Source organism: Lagenorhynchus albirostris, chromosome 18 (assembly GCF_949774975.1).
Source record: "Lagenorhynchus albirostris chromosome 18, mLagAlb1.1, whole genome shotgun sequence".
Lineage (NCBI taxonomy): Eukaryota > Metazoa > Chordata > Mammalia > Artiodactyla > Delphinidae > Lagenorhynchus > Lagenorhynchus albirostris.
In genome coordinates, this window is record NC_083112.1 from 34,619,415 (window position 1) to 34,640,138 (window position 20,724).

General features: G+C 39.0%; 1 pseudogene; it reads right to left on the bottom strand.

Moving 5' to 3' along the window:
• LOC132508705 (centrosomal protein of 78 kDa-like) overlaps positions 1–3,250 on the bottom strand; it is a 99,284-nt pseudogene extending 96,034 nt beyond the window's left edge.
• Positions 3,251–20,724: the final 17,474 nt, after the last annotated feature.

Genomic DNA, 20,724 nt, shown 5'->3' on the forward strand with positions numbered 1-20,724 from the left:
GGGAACAGAGCCCAGGGGCCGTGAAACCACCCAGGAGCTTCTGCCACAGTCCGGGCAAAATGTAATATGGATGAAGAAGCAAATTTAGGAGGAGGCCAAAATCTACAAGTTAGACACACTGGATAAAAAACATAAAGAAAGTTCAGTGAAGGAACTCTGAAGAGAATGGGCTCAACAATAAATTTTTGTTACATTCAATGTAAAATATGTGGCAAAATTAAGTACCGTGGCCTTTCAGGTCCCTTCCAGCTGTAATTTCTTTTGATTTCTAACTTATTACTCTGCTTAAGTAAAGTCCCTTCAGAGGTACAGAACAGTTCCTACACCTAAATGGGATGTAAAGAATAATCTGACTTCTCTTCACCAACGGGATGAGTTGAACTGTCCTTGCAGAAGAGATAACAGATGGTGTGAACCCCAGATCCTAGAAAAAGGCCAGGCACACGATAAGTATTCAGCTTTTTGAAAACAAATGAACAATCATTTCCTATCCTAAATCTTCACACCTTTCCTCTGCTGGCTCCTTTCTCTCAGCTTATAAACATCCTCAAATATACTCACTTAAGAGAGGCCCACGCACCGCGATGGAGAGTGGCCCCCACTTGCCGCAACTAGAGAAAGTCCTCACTCAGAAACGAACACCCAACACAGCCATAAATAAATAAATAAAAATTAAAAAAAAAAATATATATATATACACTCACTTAAAAAACTCTCAGACCCATGATTCTTTGTATTGTCTTGTGGGTAACCTAAGTATCTCCCATGCCTTCAAACACCTGTCCTCCCAAAAAGCCCAGATCTGAACCTTGGGCCCAGATCCATCTACCAGGCCCCTCTACAGCACTGAAGATCAAGTAAGATCCTCTCCCCATCCCCAATCCCTTCCTACTGTGCTCTGTATCTCACAAAAAGATGCAGCTGTAAACTGTCACCCAAGCTTGCTGCCCTTCCTTTTCTAGCTGGTCACCAGGCCCCACCCACTCTCTCTCGGATCTCCAAAATGCAGTCCAACCTTTTATAACTTAAGTGGGATCTTTACATTTCGATTCACCCTGCACCCAATCAACTGCCTTCCACATGGAGGTCCGAGTGAGCCTCTAAACCAGAAGTCCATCTTATTGTTTATTAGGGTTTCCCACAGCCTTCAGGATAAACATCCAAACTTCTGACAGGACAAACAAGGCCCCTTTATGTTTGTCCCCACTAGGTTTCCAGTATCAACTCTCATTTCTTTCCCAAACCCTGAGCTCCAGTCCTGTACATTAGTTTTGCCATATTTTCTTATATTTCTCAACCTTTGACACACTGCTCCCTCCTGCCACCCCAGGAGGTTCTACTATCCTTAGAAAGGATGGCACCTCCTCCAAGAAGCCTACCCTGAACTTTCCCTTTTAAGATTCTGTGCTCTGCAAAGGGGAAAGGTGGCAGGGAGGGATAAATTAGGAGTTTGGGATTAACATATACACACGGCTATATATAAAATAGGTAATCAACAAGGACCTACTGCATAGCACAGGGAACTCTACTCCATATCCTATAATAAACTGCACGGGAAAAGAATCTGAAAATGAATGGATATATGTATAACTGAAAAACTTTACTGTACACCTAAAACAAACACAATATTGTAAATCAACTATACTCCAATATAAAATAAAATTAAATTAAAAAACAAAAAGATTCTGTGCTCTGCAGCACTAGAACTCACTTCTTCCAGAGAACTAACTACTGTGCTTGTGTTTACCTGCTGCCCAGTAGAAGGGGAGATTACCTAGGGCAGAAGCATCGTCTCCAGCAGCCCTTGGTTCTGACAACTCATTCAAGTGCCAGGATACTTTACACACATAACCTGCTTAATTAATTGTAAGAACCCTCAGAAAGAGTGGTTTTTAATGTCATTTTACAAGTGTGGGGATTGCAGTTCAAAAGTAACCTGCACAGGCCACAGAGAGCATAAGCCCTGGAATTCAAACCCTAAGCTGCCTTCACACCGGTGCTCTTTCCACTATATGATATGACTATTGAAAAAAAGATTTTTGGGGGCCTCCCTGGTGGCGCAGTGGTTGATAATCTGCCTGACAATGCAGCGGACACGGGTTCGAGCCCTGCTCTGGGAAGATCCCACATGCCGCGAAGCAACTACGCCCGTGAGCCACAACTACTGAGCCTGCTCGTCTGGAGCCTGTGCTCCACAACAGGAGAGGCCGCGACAGTGAGAGTCCCGCGCACCGCGATGAAGAGTGGCCCCTGCTCGCCGCAACCAGAGAAAGCCCTCGCACAGAAACGAAGACCCAACGCAGCTAAATAAATAAATTAAAACGAATTTATAAAAATATATATATATATATTTTTTATTCTGAGACCTGTTTTAATGGATAGGAAATGAAGCTGGGATATATCAGTTTCCTAATCGCTTTGGTCTGTACCAGACAAAGTCATTCAACACACCAGGTAACATCTGTGCAACCATTAACGATGCTCCAAACTGTGCTAAGTGTTCTACATTGCAGAGTCTACAAGCATTAACAGAGTGAGTCCTTGTAACCGCCACGGAGAGTGGGTCCTGTTAACCCCATGCTACAGATGAGAACACTGAGACCTAGAAGCCTTAAGGCACTCGGCCGGGGTCACCGAGCTGGCAGGAGTCCTAGGCCGCACGCCCCGTCTAGTGCACGCACACCCGGGCACTGGGCACTGGTTCTAGTGCCCAGCCTCCACCTTGCACCATCTAAAACCCCGCTTCGCAGCGCCCACACGACAGCCCCTGGAAGCGGGAACTACAAACCTGTCTCGCCCAGCTGTGGCTGGAAGAAGCTCTGGATACAGATCAGGGACAGAGGGTGCTCAGGGGCGGCACCCAGTCCACCCCGTGGAAGCGGTCAGCGTTAAGTCCAGCAGGCCCTCCCGCACGCAGAGGCACTGAGTCCTGCAGCGCGCACAGGTCCTCACAGCGCGGGAAGAAGTCGGCTGCTGTGTTGCAGCGCAGCTTCACCTAGTGATCACGGCCAGAGCGTGGCTTCGGGGAAGCTGGCTGTGGACGCGATGCCCACACCCGCCTGGGGTCCCCGGCTCGCCTCCCGGCCCCTCGGGCGCTCACCTCCCGGCGGCTGCGGCCCCGCAGCGTGCGCAGGACCCGCGTCGCAGCCAGACGACGCAGGGCCACGAGCCCCAGCTAGGCCAGCCCCTCCATGCCGCGCTCCCGCGCCGCCGCCCGCGGCGAATCGCCGGCCCTTGGCGCCAGCCTCATAGCCCTCCGCGCGCGGGTATGCAGTTCAAACCGGCGGCGGCTCCGTGGCGGCGAGGCTCGAGGACGACTGCGCGCTCGCCGTGCGTCCGCACGCAGCCCCGCCTCACATGGGGACGCTGCCTGAGGAGCAGGGGCGGGAGCTTTGAGACTAGGGCAACGCGAAAGGTAGGAGGTGTGGAGAATTTGGGATTCACAAAAAGCGTTTGCTGACTCATCCAGTGAGACATGGTTATATCAACGCATTTTAAAAGTAGTAAGACTACCAATAAGTGTCTGTGCTCGCCCCTCCCAGGAGAAAGCGTGCACTCCGTGAGGGACACATGAGAGGCTGAGTGAACGTCTGCCTGTGGTCCCTTCCTGGTGCAAGGGTGTGTGAATTTCTGCGGTGAGCTCTTAATTTCTGTAGTTTCTGCTGACTTGACACGGTGGTTGGCAAATGGTGACGTATTCCATGCATTCACGACATGATCGTGGTTACTAATAATTACTTTGTTCTCTCTGTGCATGTCTGTGTCCTAATATTTTCTTTTTATAAGAACACCAGTCATATTGGAATAGAGCCCACCCATTTGACCTCATTTGACCTCAGTTACCTATTTAAGGGCCTTATCTCCAAATACAGTCATATTACGAGGTATTGGGGGTTAAGACTTCCACATATTAACTTGAGCAGGACACAATTCAGCTGATAATAGAAGGTAAGAGTAATTTAAGCAAGTAACTATTTCTTAAAGTGAGTTGCTTAAAGATATGAATTTACTCAAGAAGAACAAAAGAAGTTACATAACACTGTATGTTATACAAAGATATTAAATTAATCATCATAACAGCCTGTGAGATGGGCATTAAATTAGACTAAGCAAAATTAAGCAACTTATCCAGAATTGTATAGTTGGTACTTTCCAGAATTTAAACCAGACATTTTCCCAGTTCCATTCTACATTATATCTTCCTTTCATTATTTGAAATGAATTTTGAGTCTTCATTTTGCTTAGTTTCTGAAGTTATATGGGGATAGAATGGAGTTGGATATTTTCAGTGACATTCACACATGGGGAAGGAAATTGAGTCCAGAAGCTTCCGTGATGTTTCCATGGAGAACGCTAACAACAGAACCAGAAACACTGTTATCCTTTTGGTTCAGTCATCTTTCGTAACACACTACAAGAATTAATTTTAAGAAGCCCAATGTTTTCCAAACTTTCACCAATGGGCTCTGTGGGGTCCTTTAATAATATCTAAGAGACTTCTTAATTTCACATTCCAAGCCACTTAAGACCAGGAGTTCTGATTGTTCTTTGTGAGAAAATCAAGTGACAATCATAGCTCGTAATTTAGGATGGTTTCTTCAGGGCCCATGCAAAACCTAATACACAGTAATAATCATTGTTAACTGCATCTTTGACAATGATTAATCGGGTATCAAAGAGGTCTATAAATTGGGAGAAATTATGATCAAAGAGAAACATAGGCCACAGATGCTCAATTATTTATGAGTTTAACTTTGGTTAAGCTAATTTTCCTTCTTCTAGACAATTTCCAATTCATCTCTGCAAAGAGACCAGAATAACCACCTTCCAATACAAGATTTATTGTGTTCCTTTAATTAAGAGCCTACAGTGACTTCGATATTCACTCCACGAAGTTTTGCTTTGAGAGAAAAGGAGCCATTATATTTTGTCTTGAATTAGATATGCCACCATACTTGACTTAGCTCATCTTACTGGAAGCACATTGAGGGCAGATCCTACAGTCTTGTCTTATTACATCCTCTACAGAATAAAACCAAGGGAATCACACATAGTTACAGCTGGAAAAACACTTGTTCTGGGTTGATATTTTTAGCCTTTACCACCAAGGCTTTATCACCAAGACCTATCTTTAGAGTCTCTAAACAGAAGACCTTCTTGCCTTCCGTTTTCACATTGACTAGGAATGTAAAGGGAAGAACTGAGAAGTAGCCATAGTCTGCTAGCAGCCAGCCCACATAACCCATCTACGGAGATACTGTTTCTTTCAAAAGATATAAACCTAAGAGGAAGTCCTAGAGTTTGTAACAATTGTGCATAATAAAATTCCATGAAAACCTAGAAATCCAGATGCAGATCAGTAACATATTGGTTAAATAAGCTGTTATGTTCATGTAATGGACAAGTGTACAGACATTAAGAACGAGATACTCTTTTCTATGAGCTTCTCTTTTCACTGAACTCATCAGTATTGCAAAGACAATGTTACATAATACTTTTTCTTTAAGATTATATCAGGCATGTTCATCTTGTCCTATATTTATTGCCAGTGTTACTAAAGTTTATCATTTACCTCTTTCTCTTTTAGATATATAATTTTGTCTTACTGTGGAAGCATTCATAAATCCCTATTTTACTATTTCATTTAAATTAGAAATGAATATTGAATGTATAAAATACCTTTGGGGGATATTTCAAGTGATTGTATAGTTTTGTTCTCTTTTGACCTTGTTATATGGTAAATTATATTTTGTTATTTTATATTATGCTATTTATTATATATGGTATTATGTTTACTAATTACACTTATTATATTATAATTACATTATAATTAAGGTAGCATTTTGTTTCAGATAGACAAAACAACCAGTGGGATAGGAAACATCTTAAAATTAGATGCAAGAGCATAAGGGATTTGAGATTAAAATAAAATGGACATTTTGGGTCAGTAGCAAAACTTATTCAACAAAAGTGGGAAAATATGGCTATCATTACTAAATTCTAGGTACAGCAACTAGTTAAAAGTAAAAAGATAATGAAACTGTAAAAGTATCAGAAACCTGGTAGACTTGAAATAAATTATTCATGAGGAACACCTTTCTAAGATTCAACGAAAAATAGGATACATTTAATTATATAAGAATTAAAATTTTCCTCATGGCAGAATGCACTACAAAGGTCAGAAAACAAGCAAAAGAAACTGGGAAATATAGTTAGAAATAGATATGCTTTCTTTACAACTTTTGAGAGAAGCACATGTTTCTTTTTCCTTTAACCTGTTATGTGGGTATTAATCTATAATGTAAGTGCATGGTTCCTTTCCTTTAACATGTAATGTGAGATTTAATCTATATGGTAAGTGCATGCTTCCTTTCCTTTCATCTGTAATGTGAGTGTCAATATAGGGCACTGTTTCCAAGCGCAGACTTTGAATGTTCCTGTACTGGTCCCATCACTGACCATTCACAAGAACTTGCAAATGTTACTTTACTTTTCTGGGGGTTAAAGTCTTACCTAAGAAATGGAAGGAAGATAGAACCTTCCCCCAGGGATAATAGAAGGTTTAAAGGAATAAATATGTAAGTGACTTAGCACAGTGCCTAGTACAAGAGAGATCAATATAAGTACTTATCAATTTTTTAAAGAGACAGATGAAAGAAAGAAAATGTGGTGTTTTCAATCTATTGATGTATATTCTTGACATTAAACTACCTTTTCATTCATTGGATGACCTAACTTGCTCATGCTTTTTCTTACTCTAGTGAACTTGGGTAGCTAATATTGTAGATCAGAATTTTTGCTTTTATACTTACAAGTAAATTTGACCTGTAAATTTCTTTTTCTTTACAGTCCTAATCTATTTTCAGTATTAGGATTATATAGACTTCATAAGATGAATAAAGGAGCATTCTTCCTTTGCTACTCTCTAGAAGTTTTTCTTTATTAATACTGATGTTATCTGTTTAATAGAAGTTTGATAGAATTCCCCACCCAAACGATCTGGGTGGGTCTGTTATTTTCTTGGTGAAAGATTGTAAACTATTGACTTAATTCCTTTACTGGTGAAAGAATTCCAGCTATAATTTCTTGTGTCAGTTTTGGTAAACTCTAGGAGCTAGGAAATTGTCCACTTTACATAAATGTTCAAATTTACTGGCATTTCATATGTTCTCTGTTTTTACTCTCTGCTATAACATTGTCCTGATTCTTTCTGTGTATTATTTACTTTTGTTTTTGTTTTGCTTAATCAAAGTGTGTTTTTAAAATATTTTCAAAGAATATTTTTGATTTTTAAATCACCTCAATTTTATACTTTTTTCTGTTTTATTAAGTTCTGCTCATATCTTTATTATCTGTTTTTCTATGTTCTGAGGGTTTATTGTTTTGCTCTTCTGATGTCAATTAAAACACTTGGTTATTAATTTTAAGAAATCTTTTTAGTTATAAATAGTTGAACTTTTTGAAGATTCCAGCTTAGTTGTAAGTACCTAAGGGTGAGCTCCTCCACATTGTTGCTGGCCTAAGGCTTACTTCACCCTATAGCAATGTATATATTGACATTTTTTCCCCTCGACTTTCTGTGTTTTGCTACTTCTCACTTTTCTTTGGAGAGAAGCCCTTTGAAATACTCTTAACTTATTTTATAGCCAATAAGTCTTTAAAATAATGGGTATTTTTTAAAGATAGATCTACTTATATAATTAGGCAGAAAATCTGATCTGCCATATTTATAAAAACAGCATAATTTCACTCTTCTCCATGATTAATCTGCTGTATTGCATGACCTTCGAGTTTTTAGCTTTATCAATGACATGTACTTTAAAAATGTTTTAAAGATCCTACCCAGTCTTTTAAAACACCCTTGTTCCTTGTTTCAGTTCTAGTTTTATGTATATTTTCTGCCTTGCGCCTGAGTATTCCAACATCTGATGGATGGCCTTGGGAATCTAATTCTGGTATTGATTGCTTTTGCTGATTCTCTCCACTTGTAGCTGATTTCTTCATTATTGTGTAAATTTAGATCATGAGCTCATGTTTAGCTAAACTTTATCTGTGGGAAGGCTATAGGCCTGTGTTGAAGGTCTACCTCTCTATAAAGGGTTTAGTTTTGTGTTTGGAATACCACTGATTTGGGAGCATTTTAAGTTGATTTCCTAGCTTCTGTTTGCAAGACCGCACATAAATTTGCAACACAAACACTGTGAACACAGATCTGGGGTTCAGAATTCTCAAGATTTCCTACCTGTTTCCTACCCAGAGCAGAGGCCAAGAGAATTTGGTCTTAGTCTCCCTTTGCCAGCAGATATTTTTTCTCCTGGCACACCCTTTCACTAAAGGTGAAGCTAGGGATAGATAGGTTTAGTTCTAACTTCCCATCTAGTAGGGATGGAGTCTTACCTCCTGCCTCCCATGTGGTCATGGCCATTTTAACAACAAGTCTCTATGTCAGGTCAGGTGTGTCGTTAAACTATGGCCTGTATTCCAAATCCAGACAGATGCCTATTTTTTATGGCCTATGAGCTATGAATAATTTTCACATTTTAACTGGTAACATTTTAAATGGTTACCTAAGTACCTAAATAATATCCTCAATTTTGCCTCTTTGGTCTACAAAGCCTAAAATATTTGCCATTTGGCTCCATAAAAACAGGATTTCCAGCTTCTGTTCTAAGCTATCAAGATCTTCAATCCACTCCTAATATAGCTATAACTCTGACACATGTACCACCCTTCTTTCATGGGTCCTGGAAATTTCTACTGCACACTTCAAAAATCAGCCACGCACTTAAAAATAAGTTGTGTACATTTAACCTAGCATACGTAACCCTTTTCCTTTAGGAGAGTTTTTCAAGTAATCTTGCCCACCGTATTCTTCAGAGCTTCATTAATAATGGCAAAAATTAAAACAGCTTAACATTCAACAAATGGGAATTGTTCATAACAATTATAGAAGCACATACAGTAGAAAATTATAACCTGTTATTGAAACAGTGAGACATAACTACTTTTATTCTTAGAGAACTATGCTTATTTAGGTCCCTTTTGTTTAAATTAGTATATTTCTGTGTATGTATGTATATAGTCATGAATTTATATACACATACATTATTTGTATGATATATTTATATAAATATATGAAATACATACCTATACACATACCTTTGATTTATATTTGTTTATATACACAGGAATATAATTATATGTATTATATAGTTATATACATTGAACTGGAAACTGGTAGTATACATATATATGGTGTATAAATGTGTGTATATGTGCATATGTAGAAAAGCATGTTGAGAGATATGTAAGCATGAGTTAGACAAGGTTCAAGATTTTAAAAGTAGTTATGTGTAGGTAGTGAGGTTAAGGCCCATTTGATTGAAAATATTGCATATTTTTACATCTTGTTATAATGAACAGATTTCTATGTAAATAAAATTATAAATAGCTATACATACTCATATGTGTAATTAAAATATATATAGTTTTATATATGTATTATATTTATATTATATAATACAATTGTCTTATACTAATACATTATATATTGTGTTATATAGAATATATTAACTATAGTGTATTATATCAGATAATAATAATTATATATTTATATATTATGATATAATTGTATAATCAATATTACAGTATATATCATATTAATATTATTAACCATATAAATACATTTCATTACTCATATATTTTGTATATAATATATGCTAGGCAAAAGTATATATTAATATAATACATAATTGTTATACATTAATATAAATATTAGAATATTACATTTATACATCAATATAATATTTAATATTGGTATATTTATATTATATTTAATATATACATAGCTAATGCTCTTTTAAGCCATCTGCTACAAGTAGAATAAGACCAGGACTATGGCCAAAGCAAATTCTAAAAATATTAGGTTACTTATATTCATTTATATGTCATTTTCCTGGAATCTGCATCTGGCTATTAGAGAACACACACAGCAAAATCAACAAAACGTGCCCAGGAGGATATAGGATCCTTTATTTATTGGAACCTCAAAGGAAACACAGTGCTATTCAGTCCCCCATCAAAGAGCCAAGAGCAAACCTTGAAGCACCCAGTAAAAGCCAATTCAAACAGAAAAGCTTTTCCACTTAAACTGGAAAAAGTTAAGTTCCCAAGAGAACCCCTACATCAACCACCGAAGCTCATTTGGCAGTAAAAACGATAATGTTCACCGAACAACAAGAAACCCAAAACAATAGGTGTTTTACCAAAAACAAAAAAAAAAGCAGCTAATTAGTGTCTCTCCTGTTTGAAAGGAGGGGGTGGGAAGTGGGCAGAAGTCCTGATAGAAAAGGAAAAGGAAAATAAAAGTTTCCAGTTTGACACTCAAGCTGTTTTCTGCATCCATTTCGTCAAGACCACCAAGTCAGTGTGGAGGCTTTTTCCTCCTTCCCTTTTCTTTTCATGAGACTGATCACAACCAGCACTGCAGAGCCCATCGAATTAAGGAATGCTGTTGCCTGCATGTGTGAATGAGCTGTGAGTAAAGTACTGAAGTAGAGGAGACATAAATGAAAACGTCCTAATGAATGTCCATGTGGCTGAGCAGGAAGGTAACCTGTCATAGATGTGCTAAAGAAGAAGAGTTGGGTTTTATTTTATTTACTTTTCCCTGGACTGCGTTGAATGACTATCATCTACAGGTTCAGGCTACTTTTTGCTGAGGATTAATGCACTGGGAGAGCTGAGAGAAAACTGAACAGTAGAGCTGTCTTTTTCTTGACCGGTTCACCTTAGTTTCCCAAACTCTAAGTCTTTCCCTAATTCTTTCTCCTTTTTATGGTAGTAAAATGAACATGACACAAAATTCACCATTTTGATCATTTTACAATTCACTGTACCATTCAGTGGAATTTAGTAATGTCACAATGTTGTGCAACTATCACCACTGCCCAGCTGCAAAACATTTTCATCACCCCAAGAGAAAACGTACACCCATTTTAAGGAGTCATTCCCTATTTCCCTCTGTTCCAAACCCCTGGCAAACACTAATGTATAATATTGTCCATGTGTATGGATTTGCCACTGCTGGACATTTCTTATAGATGGAACCATACAATATGTAGCCTTTCGTGCCTGACTTCTTTCACTTAGTTGCATCCATGATGCAGCATGTATCAGAAATCCATTCATTTTTATGGCTGAATTCCCTGATCCTGTTTTCTTCATACTGTTTGAATACAAACTTAAAAATATGTTGAGAGTGGGGCTTCCCTGGTGGCGCAGTGGTTGAGAGTCCGCCTGCCGATGCAGGGGATAGGGGTTCGTGCCCTGATCCGGGAGGATCCCACATGCCGCGGAGCAGCTGGGCCTGTGGGCCATGGCCGCTGAGCTTACGCGTCCGGAGCCTGTGCTCCGCAACCGGAGAGGCCACAACAGTGAGAGGCCCACGTACCACAAAAAAAAAAAAAAAAAAGAAAATGTTGAGAGTGAAGCTCTGTTTCAATGGCACATCTATGAGGCCAATTCATTTAAAGAAGGTGAAAATGGAGATATTGTTGTGAAATGATAATCGTTTAGAAGCCTCAGGCAATTTGATAATGAAAAGTTTGGGAAATGTTGCAAAAAATTATCTGCTTTATATTAAAAGCCTTTTAAACAAGGATTCAGGAGACTGTCTTTTTCTTGCAGGGAACTTAAATGAGTCAGAAGGAAATAACTGCCCTTTAAAACAGATTTTGAAAGGATTCTATTTATTCTTAAGAGACGAATGGGAGTACAGGTAGTTCACATCCAATATGGACCCCCTAAAAAAAAATACTCCCACCAAAATTTTGGGGCTTCCCTGGTGGCGCAGTGGTTGACAGTCCACCTGCCGATGCAGGGGATAGGGGTTCGTGCCCTGATCCGGGAGGATCCCACATGCCGCGGAGCAGCTGGGCCTGTGGGCCATGGCCGCTGAGCTTGCGCGTCCGCAGCCTGTGCTCTGCAATGGGAGAGGCCGCAACAGTGAGAGGCCCGCGTACCGCAAAAAAAAAAAAAAACAACTCCCTCCAATATGGACTCCCTGTCCAAACACTGTTTATCGTTCTAGCCACCACTATCGAATTATATTTCTTGAGAGTAAGGCAGCTCAATTCATGCATATTACTTTTTAAAATTCATCTATCAAATCCATCTATCAAATTCATATTCATTTCAAATTCAAATTCAAAATTCATCTATCAAATTAATACAGTATAAACAAGAGATGTTCATGTTTCAGTGCAGTTCAAATACCAGGTATAAAGAACCCCCAGTAAGAAAAAGAATCCTATATCTCTTGCTAGAATGTGGTCAGCTCTGGGGTGCTCTGCTAGCTGAAAGACACTTTCATTGTTAAGAGGATAGAGGCTGTTTAACAGGGATGAGAGCCAAAAAATTTTAACTACATGTATGTGTTAAGAGCAGTGCTAGGTTATCTCATATTCTATATCAGTCAAGTCTCACCATTTTACATATGTGAAAAGCGAAGTTAAAGGTGTTTTAGTAGGGCTTCCCTGGTGGTGCAGTGGTTAAGGATCCACCTGCCAGTGCAGGGGTCACGCGTTTGAGCCCTGGTCTGGGAAGATCCCACATGCCATGGAGCAACTAAGACCATGCGCCACAACTACTGAGCCTGCACTCTAGAGCCCATGAACCACAACTACTGAAGCCCACACACCTAGACCCCGTGCTCAGCAACAAAGAGAAGCCACTACAATGTATAAGCTAATACTTGAGATTAATAAAAACAGCACTAAATTAAAAGTTCAGAGATATTTTTTATTTCATACTTTCACTAACGCTCTTTGGAGATAAATCATTTCATTTATATGGGTCTTAGTTTTCACAACTATAATAGTTGGAAGCTTGACTAGATGATCTGTATATAGTCTTCCAATTCTAAAATGTTGCACTAATTTGGATTCCTACAATAATTGCCCTTGCAATACATGCATGCTGCCACCAAGTAGCAGTAGAGACTACTAGTTCCTTTTTTATCCCTAGTGGGGAGTGCATTTTGACGTCAGACTTATCCGTCAATAGTACAGCCTGTTAATATAACTATAAAATGAGAAAATAATCTGGTATTCTTTCCTGTAAAGCAGAAGCTTTACATTGTCTGTGAATCATATCAGAATCACCTGTAGGTTTGTTTTGTTGTGGTTTTTTTTTAACATCTTTATTGGAGTATAATTGCTTTACAATAGTGTGTTAGTTTCTGCTTTATAACACCTGTAGGTTTTTAAACATAGAGGAAATCCAGAACCGATTGAATGAGAATCTTCAGAGACAGGACATGGGCATCTGGATTTTTGGGCTCCCATCATCTGTATATTTTATTTTATTTTATTTTATTTTATTGCCTATGTACAATATTTGTCACATCCTCTTGAATCTTTAAAAGTTTCTTTTTGTTTTAAAATTTTAGAATATTCCATAATCTTCACCTACTTTTCATAAGGTGTTATCTGTTATGTTCATTCGATCTTGTGCTTCTCCTGGTTAAGTCTTCTTTTTTTCCTTTTTTTTTTTTTTTCCAGGGCCCTGCCCCAGGGCCCTGCCTCATGGCTTGCAGGATCTTAGTTCCCTGACCAGTAATTGGACCCCAGGTCCCTAGCAGTGAAAGCGCCAAGTTCTAACCACTGGACCACCGGGGAATTCCCAAGACTTCTGTTTTAAATGACATTTTTGCCACTCTTATTCATTCCTGGGATCAGTTTCATGTTTTAACATTAAACCAACCTTGTATTACTAGAATAAAGCTACTTTGATTGTGATATATGATTGTTTTACATATCATGGATACAGTTTGTGCTTCTGTTTACACATTTTGCATGCATGTTCAAAAGAGAAACTGGCCTGTGATTCTATTCTTGTAATATTCTTTTTAGTTTTGATCTAAAGCTTATGTTGGCCTTATAAATATTTTGAGCAATATATAGTTTTCTGTTTCCTGGAAGACTTTTATGTAAGATTACCAATATTTCTCCCCTAAATATTTGGAAGAATTTACTTGGAAAGCCATTTATCCCTGGAAATCATTTTCTGTAAAGTTACTTAATTATACAAACAACTTTTGGAGTAGATATAGGTTTTTTAGATATTTTTTCTTTCTTGGGTTAGTCTTGTTAGCTTGCATTTTTTAAGAATTTGTCATTTTGGATGAATTTTCAAGTTTATAAATATAAAATTATCATAATTTTAACAGCTTTATTGGGATGTAATTTACATACCATAATTTCAACACTTTAATGTATACAATTCAGTGGTTCTCAGTGTAACCACTAAAAGACTTGTGTAACCATCACAACAATCCAATTTTAGATTTCTGTCCCCCCACAAAATACCCATTACACATTAACGAGGTTTTTTCATTCTCCTCAATCCTCTCAGCCCTAGGCAACCACTAATCTACTTCCTGTCTCTACAGATTTGCTATTCTGGTCATTTCATATAAATGGGACCAAACAATATGTGATCTTTTGTGAGTGGCTGATTTTACTTTACATAATGCTTTCATGGTTCATCTATGTTGTTACATGGATCAATATTTCATTCCATTTTATAGCTGAATGCTATTCTATTGTACGGATATTCCACATTTTGTTTATTCATTTATCCAATTGATATTTGAATTTTTTCCACCTTTTGTTTTTAGAAATATGCTTCTATGAACATTCATGTACAAGCTTTTGTGCGGATATAAGTTTTTATTTCTTTTAGGTATATATTTAGTAGTGGAACTGCTGGGTCATAGGGTAACTCTATGTTTAACACTTGCAGGAACTCTCAAGCTGTTTTGTAAAATGGCCGCACCATTTTACATTCCCACCAGCAATGTATGTGGGTTTCAATCTCTTTTCTTACAGCCTAGCGTGTCATCTATGCTGAAAAACGTTTCACATGTAGTTGAGCAGGATGAGTATTTTACTGTTCGGTTGAGTGTTCTGTAGACATTTATTAGGTCTCGTTAATCCATAGTCTTATCCAAGTCTTCTATATCGTTGTTGATCTTCTGCCTAACTGTTCTATCCATTATTGACCGTGGAGTACTGAAGCCTCTACCTAATGTTGTGCAATTATCTATTTCTTCCTTCAATTCTTCATGGATTTCGGTATTTTCTTCTTCATGTATTTTGGTTTTATCTTATTCAGGGCACATATGTTAAAATTTTTTGTATCTTCCCTTTTTTTTATCATAAAATGTCCCTTTTCATATCTAGTAACTTTTTTGTTTGTTTTAAAGTCTATTTTTTCTGGTATTAGTATAGCCACTTCAGCATGCTTATGGTTGCTATTTGCATGATGTATATTTTTTCATCCTTTTACTTTGTACACATTAGACTTTTGAATCCAAGGAGTGTCTCCTAGAGAAAACATTTTTTAAAACCCAGTTCGACAATCTCTGCCTTTTGATTGTATTGTTTAATTCATTTACATTTAGTTTTTATTATTGATATGGTAGGATTTATTTATGTCTATCATTATACCTTTGGTTTTCTACATGTCTCATGTTTTTGTTTTTTTGTTATTGTTGTTATTCCTCCATTTTCCTTTTATAGTAAGTAGATCTTTTCTACTGTAACATGTAATTCCTTTAATGATTTTTAACCACATTGTTTGAGTAATGGCTGCACTAGGGCTTATGTAATATATCTTCTCAGAATCTCTTCATATTTTACTAGCTTAATTCCAGTGAAAAACAGAAACTGCACTTTTATAGAGCTGTATGCCTTCCCCTCTTTTTTGTTTTTATTACATTTATATATGTTACATACTTAAGCTTAGAGAAGAACATAGAGCAAATAAAGTACAAGCTTATTTTTTGAAGGAGCTTAGAGAAGAACGTAGAGCAAATAAATATTTTTGAGTTTGTTGGGTTAATCTATTTACCATTTCTGGTTCTCTTCCTTTCTTCCTGCAGATTCAGCTTATGATCTACTGTCATTTTTATTCTAATACAGCTTTTTTCTCACTGCCTTCTTTGTGCCATATCATCAAATATATGATATTTCTTTATGTTATATACAGAACAATCCAAATATAGTCATATTGCTTATGCACTTTTTAAATTAGCTAAGAGAAGAAAGGAGAAGAAATTTGAAATTACATTATCTTTTATAATTCCCTACACAACTGCTCTAGTCAGCATTCTTTGTTTTGTTTTTATGGCTTGAGTTACTGTCTGCTATCATTTGAAGACCTTCCACTAGTATTGCTTGTGAAGCCTGTCTGCTAACAAAGAATTCACTCAGTTTCTCTTTCTGTGTTATGGTACAGTATTGATGATAAGTTGTGCAGTGGTAGGAAAAACTAAAATGTGATGTACTGTATGATGTATGTTTTACTGAAGTGGCTTGGTCAGATTATAATGATTTATGATAGAAATCACGTAAAGCAAGCATCACAATTCTCCAGGAATGTTCTGTAGAATGCTAATGTTAATTATGAATATGTGAATCCCAGATCTTTCATTTGTATTGAAGTTATCTCATTAATTCTTCTCCCAACAATGCCATAACTAGAGTTGAGTTCTAAAATGTACCTTCCTCTTTTCCCATAGAAATTGCCTCACAATTTCAAAAAGTTTTCAAAGGTGAAAAAGTGCACACGACTTTTATCACATTTGCAAATGCCAATGAAAATGCTAAGGTAACAACTGTCCAAAATGCAATATTCTTCTGTGAGAGCACCCAACTTTAAACAAATACACATATTCTAAATACAGCTTAGATCTGTGACATGTTTTGGTCACTGAAGTATGAGCAGACATGATGGCCTTAAATGAGCAGAAGAGGCCTTAAATGGGCTTGTGCGGTTGGGCTCACCTCTTATGTTTCAGTGAACTTTGTGAGAAGACAGGGCCTGGGAGCTGCGGCCTCACAGTTGGGCTCCAGAGGAAGATGTGTGTGACAGACCTCAAACTGACCCAAAACACGGAGCAAAACCAGCCATCTAGAGGTCTAAAAGAGAGCCACTGCAGCTAGCCCATAGGTCCAAGAAAAATAAATTCTTGTTTATGTAACTGAGTTTGGTGTGATTTGTTCCAAAGCATTATCACAGCAAGAGCTGACTAACACAACATCCTCCAAATCATTGTTATGTAAATGGCTGCCACCATGCCTACATGTAAGGCAACTGTGTACTCAAATTGTGAGAATTCTTGAACCCTTGGTGCCTCTCCAACACAATGTACATGGCTAAATTTCCACAAATAAGTTCACTAATATACCACAAAGATCTCCCTAAACTTTTATTAAATGTAATGCAAAGTTCTTTCTTTTCATTTTCTGCTTCTACATGGTTAAAATGCTTTTTATCAATGTAAAACGTCTCTTGCCGTTTGGCTTCTGTCGTTAGAGTCTTTTGAACTCTTTGGCTTTTCAGCTCCTAGGCTGTAAGATTTGAATCAGCAAATGCCCCAAGGAGAAAACCTGCACCAAATGTCAAGCTTGCGTCTGTGTTTCCCTTTTCTCCAGAATTTGGCCCACATGTCTTGGTGTCTCTCTAACATTCAGATGCCAGTGAACAGAAGTTTTCTTACTCTATCCAGGTTTTCTAAAATTTCTTTAGACTTCACCTGATCTTATGTTATTATTCAACTATCATCTCAATTAGCCATAGGAAGAAAATTTACAATTTTTAGAGAAAATGGAACCCTGGTACACTGTTGGTAGGAATGTAAACTGGTACAGCCACTGTGGAAAACAGTATGCGGGGTTCTCAAAAACTAAAAATAGAACTACCATATGACCTCGCAACTCCACTCCTGGGTATAAATCCAAAAAGAACAAAAACACGTGTTTTCAAAAATATGTATTTGAAAAGATACATGCACCCCAATGTTCGGAGCATTAGTATTTACAATTACCAAGATGTGGAAGCAACCTAAGTGTCATCAAGAGATGAATGGAGGGACGAGGGGAAGATGGACGAAGAGTAAGACGCGGAGATCACCTTCCTCCCCACAGATACACCAGAAATACATCTACAGGTGGAACAACTCCTACAAAACACCTACTGAACACTAGCAGAAGACCTCAGACCTCTCAAAAGGCAAGAAACTCCCCACGTACCTGGGTAGGGCAAAAGAAAAAAGAATAAACAGAGACAAAAGGATAGGGACGGGACCTGCACCAGTGGGATGGAGCTGTGAAGTAGGAAAGGTTTCCACACACTAGGAAGCCCCTTTGTGGACGGAGACTGCGGGTGGCGGAGGGAGAAAGCTTCGGAGCCGTGGAGGAGAGCGCAGCAACAGGGGTGCGGAGGACAAAGCGGAGAGATTCCCACACAGAGGATCGGTGCTGACCGGCACTCACCAGCCCGAGAGGCTTGTCTGCTCACCCACCGGGGCGGGCAGGGCTGCGAGCTGAGGTCCGGGCTTCGGTCGGAGCACAGGGAGAGGACTGGGGTTGATGGCGTGAACACAGGTTGCAGGGGGTTAGTGCACCACGGCTAGCTGGGAGGGAGTCTGGGGAAAAGTCTGCACCTGCTGAAGAGGCAAGAGACTTTTTCTTCCCTCTTTGTTTCCTGGTGCACAAGGAGAGGGGATTAAGAGCGCTGCTTAAAGGAGCGCCAGAGACAGGAGTGAGACGTGGCTAAAAGCGCAAACCCCAGAGATGGGCATAAGACGCTAAGGCTGCTGCGGCCGCCACCAAGAAGCCTGTGTGCGAGCACAGGTCACTATCCACACCCCTCTTCCGTGGAGCCTGTGCAGCCCGCCACTGCCAGGGTCCCGGGATCCAAGGACAACTCCCCTGGGAGAACACACGGCATGCCTCAGGCTGATGCAATGTCACGCTGGCCTCTGCCGCCGTAGACTCGCCCCGCACTCTGTTCCCCTCCCTCCCCCCGGCCTGAGTGAGCCAGAGCCCCCGAATCAGCTGCTCCTTTAACCCCGTCCTGTCTGAGCGAAGAACAGACACCCTTAGGTGACCTACACGCAGAGGCGGGGCCAAATCCAAAGCTGAGCCCCAGGAGCTGTGAGAACAAAGAGAAAGGGAAATCTCTCCCAGCAGCCTCAGAAGCAGCAGATTAAAGCTCCACAATCAAATTGATGTACCCTGCATCTGTGGAATACATGAATAGGCAACGAATCATCCCAAATTGAGGAGGTGGACTTCGAGAGCAAGATTTATGGTTTTTTCCCCTTTTCCTCTATTTGTGAGTGTGTATGTGTATGCTTCTGTGTGAGATTTTGTCTGTATAGCTTTGCTTCCACCATTTGTCCTAGGGTTCTATCCGTCCGTTTCTTGTTTTTGTTTTTAATTTTTTTCTTAACAATTATTCTTTATTTTAATAACTTTATTTTATCTTATCTTATTTTATTTTACTTTATCTTCTTTCTTTCTTTCCTTCCTTCCCTCCTTCCTTCCTCCCTCCCTCCTTTCTTTCTTTCTTTCTTTCTTTCTTTCTTTCTTTCTTTCTTTCTTTCTTTCTTTCTTTCTTTCTACTTCTACTAATTCTTTCTTTCTACTTTTTCTCCCTTTTATTCTGAGCAGTGTGGATGAAAGGCTCTTGGTGCTCCAGCCAGGAGTCAGTGCTGTGCCTCTGAGGTGGGAGAGCCAACTTCAGGACACTGGTCCACAAGAGACCTCCCAGCTCCACATAATATCAAACAGCGAAAAGCTCCCAGAGATCTCCATCTCAACACAGCACCCAGCTTCACTTAACGACCAGCAAGCTACAGTGCTGGACACCCTATGCCAAACAACTAGCAAGACAGGAACACAACACCACCCATTAGCAGAGAGGCTGCCTAAAATCATAATAAGTCCACAGACACCCCAAAACACACCACCAGACGTGGACCTGCCCACCAGAAAGACAAGATCCAACCTCATCCACCAGAACACAGGAACTAGTCCCCTCCACCAGGAAGCCTACACAACCCACTGAACCAACCTTAGCCACTGGGGACAGACACCAAAAACAACAGGAACTATGAGCCTGCAGCCTTCAAAAAGGAGACCCCAAACACAGTAAGATAAGCAAAATGAGAAGACAGAAAAACACACAGCAGATGAAGGAACAAGATAAAAACCCACCAGACCTAACAAATGAAGAGGAAATAGGCAGTCTACCTGAAAAAGAATTCAGAATAATGATAGTAAGATGATCCAAAATCTTGGAAATAGAATAGAGAAAATGCAAGAAACATTTAAACAAGGACCTAGAAGAACTAAAGATGAAACAAGCAACGATGAACAACACATTAAATGAAATTAAAAATACTCTAGATGGGATCAATAGCAGAATAACTGAGGCAGAAGAACGGATAAGTGACCTGGAAGATAAAATAGTGGAAATAACTACTGCAGAGCAGAATAAAGGATAAAGAATGAAAATAACTGAGAACAGTCTCAGAGACCTCTGGGACAACATTAAATGCACCAACATTCAAATTATAGGGGTTCCAGAAGAAGAAGAGAAAAAGAAAGGGACTGAGAAAATATTTGAAGAGATTATAGTTGAAAACTTCCCTAATATGGAAAAGGAAATAGTTAATCAATTCCAGGAAGCATAGAGAGTCCCATACAGGATAAATCCAAGGAGAAATACACCAAGACACATATTAATCAAACTGTCAAAAATTAAATACAAAGAAAACATATTAAAAGCAGCAAGGGAAAAATAACAAAGCCAGAAGGGACTGTCAGGACATATTCAAAGTGATGAAGGAGAAAAACCTACAACCAAGAT